Source organism: Chlorocebus sabaeus, chromosome 13 (genome assembly GCF_047675955.1).
Source record: "Chlorocebus sabaeus isolate Y175 chromosome 13, mChlSab1.0.hap1, whole genome shotgun sequence".
Lineage (NCBI taxonomy): Eukaryota > Metazoa > Chordata > Mammalia > Primates > Cercopithecidae > Chlorocebus > Chlorocebus sabaeus.
In genome coordinates this window covers 70,207,687-70,215,779 of record NC_132916.1, presented here as the reverse complement: position 1 = coordinate 70,215,779, position 8,093 = coordinate 70,207,687, and the positions used below count along the sequence as shown (strand labels likewise).

Sequence of the window (8,093 nt, the reverse complement as noted above, 5' to 3'; positions counted from 1 at the left end):
TACCTAGAAAACCCAAGATAAAAAAATGAAAAATCCCATTAAAAATAATAAGGCATTTGTAGACAAAATTTGACACACAATAATTTTTCCATGTAGGGTAATAATCAATTAGAACATATCATGGAACAATACCCCAATCAGAATAGCAGCAGAAATTAAAAAAAAAAAAAAAACAAAAACAAAAACAAAACAAAACAAAACAAAAAAAAAAACAGGAGGAATTAAACCTAACAAAAGATCTGAAAGACTATTATGAAAAGCAATATAACACTCTTGAAGTATACACAAATCAGCCTAAAGAAATGCAGAGGCATATCATGTTCCTGAAAGACAATATTTAACATTGTAAATATGTTATTTCTCCCCAAATTAATCTATAAATTTATAAAATCTTAAAAGAACTCTTTGTGAACCTTGACATGTTTAATTTAAAGTTCAATTGAAGAGAAACATTTAATAATAGCCCAGACTACTTTGAAAATATCAAAAAGTGGCATTTGCTCAATTTCATTAAAAAATACATAGTGTAAAGCTGTATAGCAGCTAAACCTACCCTACTTAAACAGGTGTTCAGAAAGAGGCAATTTGCACAGAAAAAGAGTATAAGATCAGATCCAGCTACATAGGAAAATTTAATATGTGACAAAGGCAATGTCATGTGTTACCCTGTGATGAAATTAATGGGGAACAAATAGGCTATTGAATAAATAGTAGTGGGATAATTTTTGACAGTTTGGAAATAAAATTAAGTTTTGCCCTATCTTGCAACCTCACAAAATTATTTTGAAATAGACCAAACAATTATACATAAATTACAGAAACATAAAATTATATTTAGAAAATAAAGATAATATTTATTTATAATTTAGGGCTTTAAAGGGTTTTCTAAGAAAGCCCTAAATTCAGAATTCATAAAGGAGACAGTTGTCATATTTACCTATATAAAAATTTAAAACTTTCAACCGACAAAATTACAATAAATAAAAGAAAAGTGACACACTGGAAGAAAATATGTTACACATGTAACTGTCAAAAGATTATTTACCATAATTTATAGGGACCATATATTATGAAACAAAAAATTATACAATGAATTAAATAACTAAAAATAGCTTTAAAACATTTTAAAACATGCTCAACTTCATTAGAAAGCAGGAAAATGTAAATGAAAAGAAAATGATATATTTTTTCCCATCACGGTAGGAAAAAATTACAAAGCTTAATAATCTCTATAGTAGGTAATGATGATGTAAAACAAGTGCTGCACACTTGTTTTAACTCTGTAGGTTTGTGCACAAGTTGTGTATTAGTCTGTTTACACACTGCTATAAAGAATTTCCCTGACACTGGGTAATTTATAAAGGAAAGAGGTTTAATCAACTCACACTTCAGCATGACTGGGGAGGCCTCAGAAAACTTATAAGCATGGTGGAAGGGAAAGCAGGCATGTCTTACATCGTGGCAAGTGAGAAAGAGTGAGCAAGAGCAGGGAATACTGACTTATAAAACCATCAGATCTCATGAGAACTCAATATCAGGAGAACAGCATGGGGAAATCTGCTCCCATAATTCAATTACCTCCCTCCCTTGATACATGGGGATTACAGGAGAAGCAGGCAAGTCTTAAATAGCAGCAGGCAAGAGAGAGAAAGAAAGAGAAAGAGGGCAAACCGCCACTCCTAAAACCATCAGATCTCATGAGAACTCACTATCATGAAAACAGCATGAGGGAAACAGTCGCCATGATCCAGTCACCTCCCACCAGGTCCTTCCCCTGGCAGGTGGGGCTTAAAATTTGTATTACACTTCGAGATGAGATTTGGGTGGGGACATAGCCAAACCATATCTAGTTGATTCAGCCTTTTGCAGAGAAAAATTTCAGAATCTAACAAAAATTTAACGTGCAGTCTTTCTAGTGCCAGTGATTCTACCTCTAGATGTCTTTTCTAGAGAAATAAGCCCCACTTGCCTAAAGATGCAAATACAAGGATTTGATAGTTAATGAAACAACACTCAAACTACGCATCCATTTGTAGTTGAATTTGTACTGTTGAATTTGTAGTATATTTGTACTGTAGAAGAATGACATAGATTTTATATATATATATACACACACACACACATATATATATATACACCAGTCATATATATGCCAGCATGGAAAGATCTCCAACACATATTGAAAAGTGGAAAAAGCAAATTACTGTTATTAAGTAAAGAATTATGACACTTGGTAAAAAATGTGTTTAAAAACAAAATTACATGTATGTATGTGCATACATTAACACACACATATACAAATATATGCATGTGTATATATCTTACATATTGCATGGGAGGTGATATGGGGATACTTACCAGGCAGGTGAGATATTGTGATTATGAAGGTGGTTTACCCAGATTGGGGCTTATCCATTGCACTCTGGATATTCTGACCCCTGTGACGTCCCCTAATGTGGAAAACCCAATGGCATAATTTGTGGTAGTGAGGAACTTCGTTTGCACTCTGCCTCAAAAAGAAATTAAAAAGTAAAAACAAACCAAAAAAAAAAAAAAAAAAAAACACACAAAAAAAGAAAGAAAAGAAAAGAAGAGAAGACAAAAGCAAATTAAAAAAAAAGAAAAGAAAAGAAAAGTTACCTGATATGAATTGCAACCTACTTACTGTTAACCCTCATTACCTGTGAAGAGGAGAGTGAGATTCACCTAAGTGAAATTGGGCTATTTATTCTTACAATATAATGGTTCTGTGCTTCAATTTTTTTAAATAAAATGTTGATATAACTAAAATTAAACCAATACAGATGTAAAGAATAACTAGAAGTGTGAGCAAATGAATATGACATTTTAATATTTGGAATGAAATCTTGGTGTTGAATCAACTATAGTGTAACTCAATTTGCCATACTACATACATTTATCTACTTGATTTGCATTTGGAGCAAAAGCAGGAAGGAGTCATCTTTATTGAGGTTTTAAATAAGAGTCTTCAACAAGTTTTTGGTAGTAATAGATTAATGGGTCCAGAAAACTCTTGCACTGGGATTCAGAGATGTGTTGACATAGTGTACATACTTGTGGCAAATGAGAGGAAGACTGCCTTTCGGATGCACAGACTAATGGGTTCTCGCTGGATTGACTGTCATTCCCACCTCAATAAGAATTCCAACAGACATCTGTAGGAGTTATAGCTGAGTTGAATAACAAGCTGTATCTTAAGTTGTGGGCAAGATTCATTGCTTTTAATTAGTTGCTCAAGGTAGGTATGTGATAAAATATATATATATATATATATACACACACACATATATATATATATAGAAATGGAGTCTCTCTCTGTCTCCCAGGCTGCAGTGCAGTGGCACGATCTAGGCTCACTGCAAGCCCCGCCTTCCGGGTTCATGCCATTCTCCTGCCTCAGCCTCCCCAGTAGCTGGGACTACAGGCGCCCGCCATCACGCCCGGCTAATTTTTTGTATTTTTAATAGAAACCGGGTTTCACTGTGTTAGGCAGGATGGTCTTGATTTGCTGACCTCGTGATCCAACAGCCTTGGCCTCCCAAAGTGTTGGGATTACAGGCATGAGCCACTGCCCCCGGCCTAAAATATTCTTTATAAAAATGCTTACGAATAAGTAAGCTAGAAACACCTAATCTTTTGAAAACTGATGAAAGGATATTCCCTGTGGAAAAATATATTTATGTAATACATTTGCATACAGTGTCTTTTATGTAAATTTCCCATTTGACTTCATGCAAAAAGGGAATGATATATTTGTTGCACGGGGTTGATCCTACCCACCCCACCCCACGCAACCCGCAAACAACACGCATTTCCTTGGATCTTTTTAAGTACCATACCCTGCTTGATTCAGTCTCCTTTCTTCTATCTGACATTCCTGGAAATATCCAAAGTACAAGACAGGAAATTTTGCAGCATAGTTATATTTTGTTAATAAACATAAAATTATATAAAACAATACACATTTATTGGTATTTTAATGGTAGTGAATATGTAGTCACAGTACCAAGCACTATTCTGAGAGGAAACTGAAGAAAAGAGATGTTAAGGAACCTGCCCATGGACCCACAGCTGGTAAGGAGCAGAATTGGGATTCCATTGCAGCAACCTGGCCCCTGAGCTTAACGCTTTTACGTACTATGATATGTGGAAGTGCCACGTCCCAATTCCTCTACACACCCATATCCTGGCTTTAAGGTGACGAAAGGTTTTTTGTCATGGTTCAACTTCCTGGTTGTTCTTGAAGATTTTTCCCCTTCTTAAAGTCCCTCTGAAATTATTGTCTCAGCGCCTCAAGAAACTGCTGTGCCTTCTCATTGCCTCAACCCAAATGCTTTGCTGGAAGTTAGGGAAGCCAGTTCATTTTTGCTTGCACTCACCATCTTTTCTGCTTTCTCTCCTCCAGAAAGTCACTTTTAGATGCTTCAAGAGGCCTTTTCTCTTTAGACAGTTAACAGTCTCTTGTTCCTGTGACATCGTACACAACATACGGTATTGGGTTTTCTGATTGTTGCTCAGTCATTAAACCTTACAGAGATGTTATGTATGAATGCAGCCCATTCCAGAGTGGAATGGTTGGGTCTCTCCTTCAATCTCATCATCTGTGTTTCACTCACAGCTTTTCTGCGGCTTTCACAAACTGTGGCATTGCCTTTTAAAACTGCTCCCCAAATGTGAAAACCTCCCAACTGCCTGTTATTCACATGCATTCTCCAATCCTGACTGTATTGACTGTGGTGCACTCCAAGCAAAGAAAAGTCTATCACACACTTCAATCAAGTTCAAGGGACACAAGAACTGACTTATTGCCTGTGATTTTTGCTCAACTGCTCAAATTAGACAAGGACATTGCTTTGGGCTAGAAATATTGTTTAGTCTTCTAAGTATACTTAGATCCCACTGTAAAAGAAAGATCATAGTTAATACAGGTTGAGAACACAAAAAGGATTTAAATACTTAGGCTGATGAATGAGGGAATTGGTGAGAAAAGAGACCATAATTCAAAGTATTTGATCGCTAATTAGTAAGGCCAGTGAATGAGGAATAAAAATCACTAATTATCAGTTCTCCATTAATACTTCATGTTGATATGCTCCTGTTAGATATTTTATATATCAGAGCTACATGAAGTTTAGGGTTTTATTTAAGAGAATATGTCTAGATTTGAATCTTGAAAATTAAAGCTATAAAACTGATTACATTGGTGATTTGTTAAAGAGAATATTCCTTCTCTTAGTTAAAATTTTTAACTGATTTTATACTGTTTTCCCTTAGGACCTAAGTGGTGTATCCCAACATTCTAATCAAGTAAGTGGTCTAGAGTCTAAGGCAGTCTGCTCACTAACACTGATGCTCACCTGCCCACCCAGGATCCCCATCATTCCCCATTCTGCATCTTCCATTTCACACAGGAAGGAAGGAAGGAAGTGAGGAAGGGAGGCCAGGAAAGAAAGGGTAATAATTCCCTTAATCCCCAAACTTTATATTGAGGACATCCTGTGCACTAACCCAGTGTGAGGTGTTTTCTTTTTTTTTTTTTTTCTTTTTTATTATTATTATACTTTAAGTTCTAGGGTACATGTGCATAATGTGCAGGTTTGTTACATATGTATACTTGTGCCATGTTGCTGTGCTGCACTCATCAACTCGTCAGCACCCATCAACTCGTCATTTACATCAGGTATAACTCCCAATGCAATCCCTCCCCCCTCCCCCCTCCCCATGATAGGCCTCGGTGTGTGATGTTCCCCTTCCCGAGTCCAAGTGATCTCATTGTTCAGCTCCCACCTATGAGTGAGAACATGCGGTGTTTGGTTTTCTGTTCTTGTGATAGTTTGCTAAGAATGATGGTTTCCAGCTGCATCCATGTCCCTACAAAGGACACAAACTCATCCTTTTTTATGGCTGCATAATATTCCATGGTGTATATGTGCCACATTTTCTTAATCCAGTCTGTCACTGATGGACATTTGGGTTGATTCCAAGTCTTTGCTATTGTGAATAGTGCCGCAATAAACATACGCGTGCATGTGTCTTTATAGCAGCATGATTTATAATCCTTTGGGTATATACCCAGTAATGGGATGGCTGGGTCATATGGTACTTCTAGTTCTAGATCCTTGAGGAATCGCCATACTGTTTTCCATAATGGTTGAACTAGTTTACAATCCCACCAACAGTGTAAAAGTGTTCCTATTTCTCCACATCCTCTCATCTATACTTGTCTTACCCACCTCCATTCAGTCTAATGCAAGATGAAAAAGCCAGCATTTTCAAACTGTAAGAAACCTAAATAATTATATCTTCTTCTTATTTTATAGTTGGGAATACTGTGATCAGGAAGGTTAAGAAACTTGGAGGATCATACAGTTTGTTGGTGACAATCTCAGGGAAAAGCTACAAATCTCTCTACTTCTGGCTTTTCATACAATTTCCATTGATATTTGAATAGAACTCTTGGTAAATAACATATTCAGTGTAAATCTCAGGATGTACAAAACACAAGAAACTCTAATTCAGACACAATATAAACTCCTTTATAGCCAAAAATGGTGATAGCAAGTCCTTACCCATCTCCTCTGAGAGGAGCAGGAGGAACTAGTATTTTCTATTATGCTTAGTCCAAGCCTTTAAAAAAATTCTTAATTCTGACTATTTTTGTTACTAGAATAAATGTTAAACTTAAGATATGGAATTCTATGTTTATTTTTAGCTCAGTATTAACTACCAAACTTAATTAAAATACTAACTGGTCTGGACCTATGTTTCCTAAATTGCTAAAGGAGAGGGTTGGAAAAGATGATCATTAAAGCCTTTTTCAGCTGTTGCATGATTTTATGAATTATGGAAACCACTTCCTATCTAAATAGATTATAAAGGATGAAAAAGTTATTAAAGATTATTTTTCTAAATTAATGAATCTGTGATAAGTTGGTAAAGTTATACGTGCAGATAGGGAATAGACGTATTGTATCATATCTTATTGTATAGTACAGTATAATATAATGTAGTGTAGTATAGTATACTAAAAGAAGTGTATAGCAAAAGAGGAGATAGCAGTAAGATGATAGCCATCATTGAAAAAATAAATAGGTAAGAGCATAAATATTTGGGGAGGATCCAGGGACATTATTATCAAATTATTTGAATATTATTTAAATAATTTCCTATTTCTGAATCTTTTATGACCTTTTTAAAAAGTCATAAATTAAGACATTTTGATATTGAGTTGATTGGAAAGTTACCACTTGAACAATTTGGATGAATAAATATGGAAGTGTAATAAACAAACAGCCTCTCTCTACATTTCTGAACTTTTTGAGCATGATTCTCAAAGCCTGAATGTAACTCTGGTTAGTGGCATCCATGCTGAGCATTGTTCTCAGGGATTGATAAAGATTCCTACCTTATCCAGATTTTTGTCTGACTCTTCTGAGCCCTCTTCTCAACTAGGCCTCAGTCTTGGCTTGCCTTTAACAAGAATCTCCCTATCCTTGATATAGCCTCTTAGTAATTTCCCATTTGCTGACCCCTTCTCTTTGCCCATTGGCTACATATCCCCAGTTATCCATACTGTATTCAGAGTTGTGTTCCGTCTGTCTCCTCTATTGCAATAGTCTTGAATAAAGCCTTCTTTACAATTTTAATAAGTGGTGAGCAAATTTTCTGTGAAATAAATAAACATATTTGACTGCTTCCAAGACTGAAGAATGTCTGGGAAAATTGAACTTTGATGGTTTTTGCAAGAAAACTAAGTAGTCCCTTGAGTTCTCTCCAAGAAAATGTATATTTGGCACATTTTTGCTAATGTGTTTAAAGCAGGAAAATTAATGATAGTTCTTAAAGAACTATCAGTGAGGAAATTGCCTGGCAACAGCAATAGAACTGGGGAGGGAGATATCTATTACATCAGGATTTTTTTGGTTCCATATACATGTAAACATGTGCTCTGACCAGGCTGGACTGGTCAATGGATAAATTCATCCTGTGAAATTAGATGACCCCCATTTTCTATCTCACCCAAACTCCACTTTTTCACAATGTATCTATCCTCTACTCTGATAAACCAGGGG

At 35.7% G+C, this 8,093-nt stretch overlaps 1 non-coding gene across 1 annotated transcript; it reads left to right on the top strand.

Annotated features, from left to right (window-relative positions):
- Positions 1 to 2,350: 2,350 nt before the first annotated feature.
- Positions 2,351 to 2,514, top strand: LOC119621414 (U1 spliceosomal RNA). The gene has a single exon (XR_005237973.2). It is a non-coding gene; the product is annotated as a U1 spliceosomal RNA (small nuclear RNA).
- The last annotated feature ends 5,579 nt before the right edge of the window (positions 2,515 to 8,093 follow it).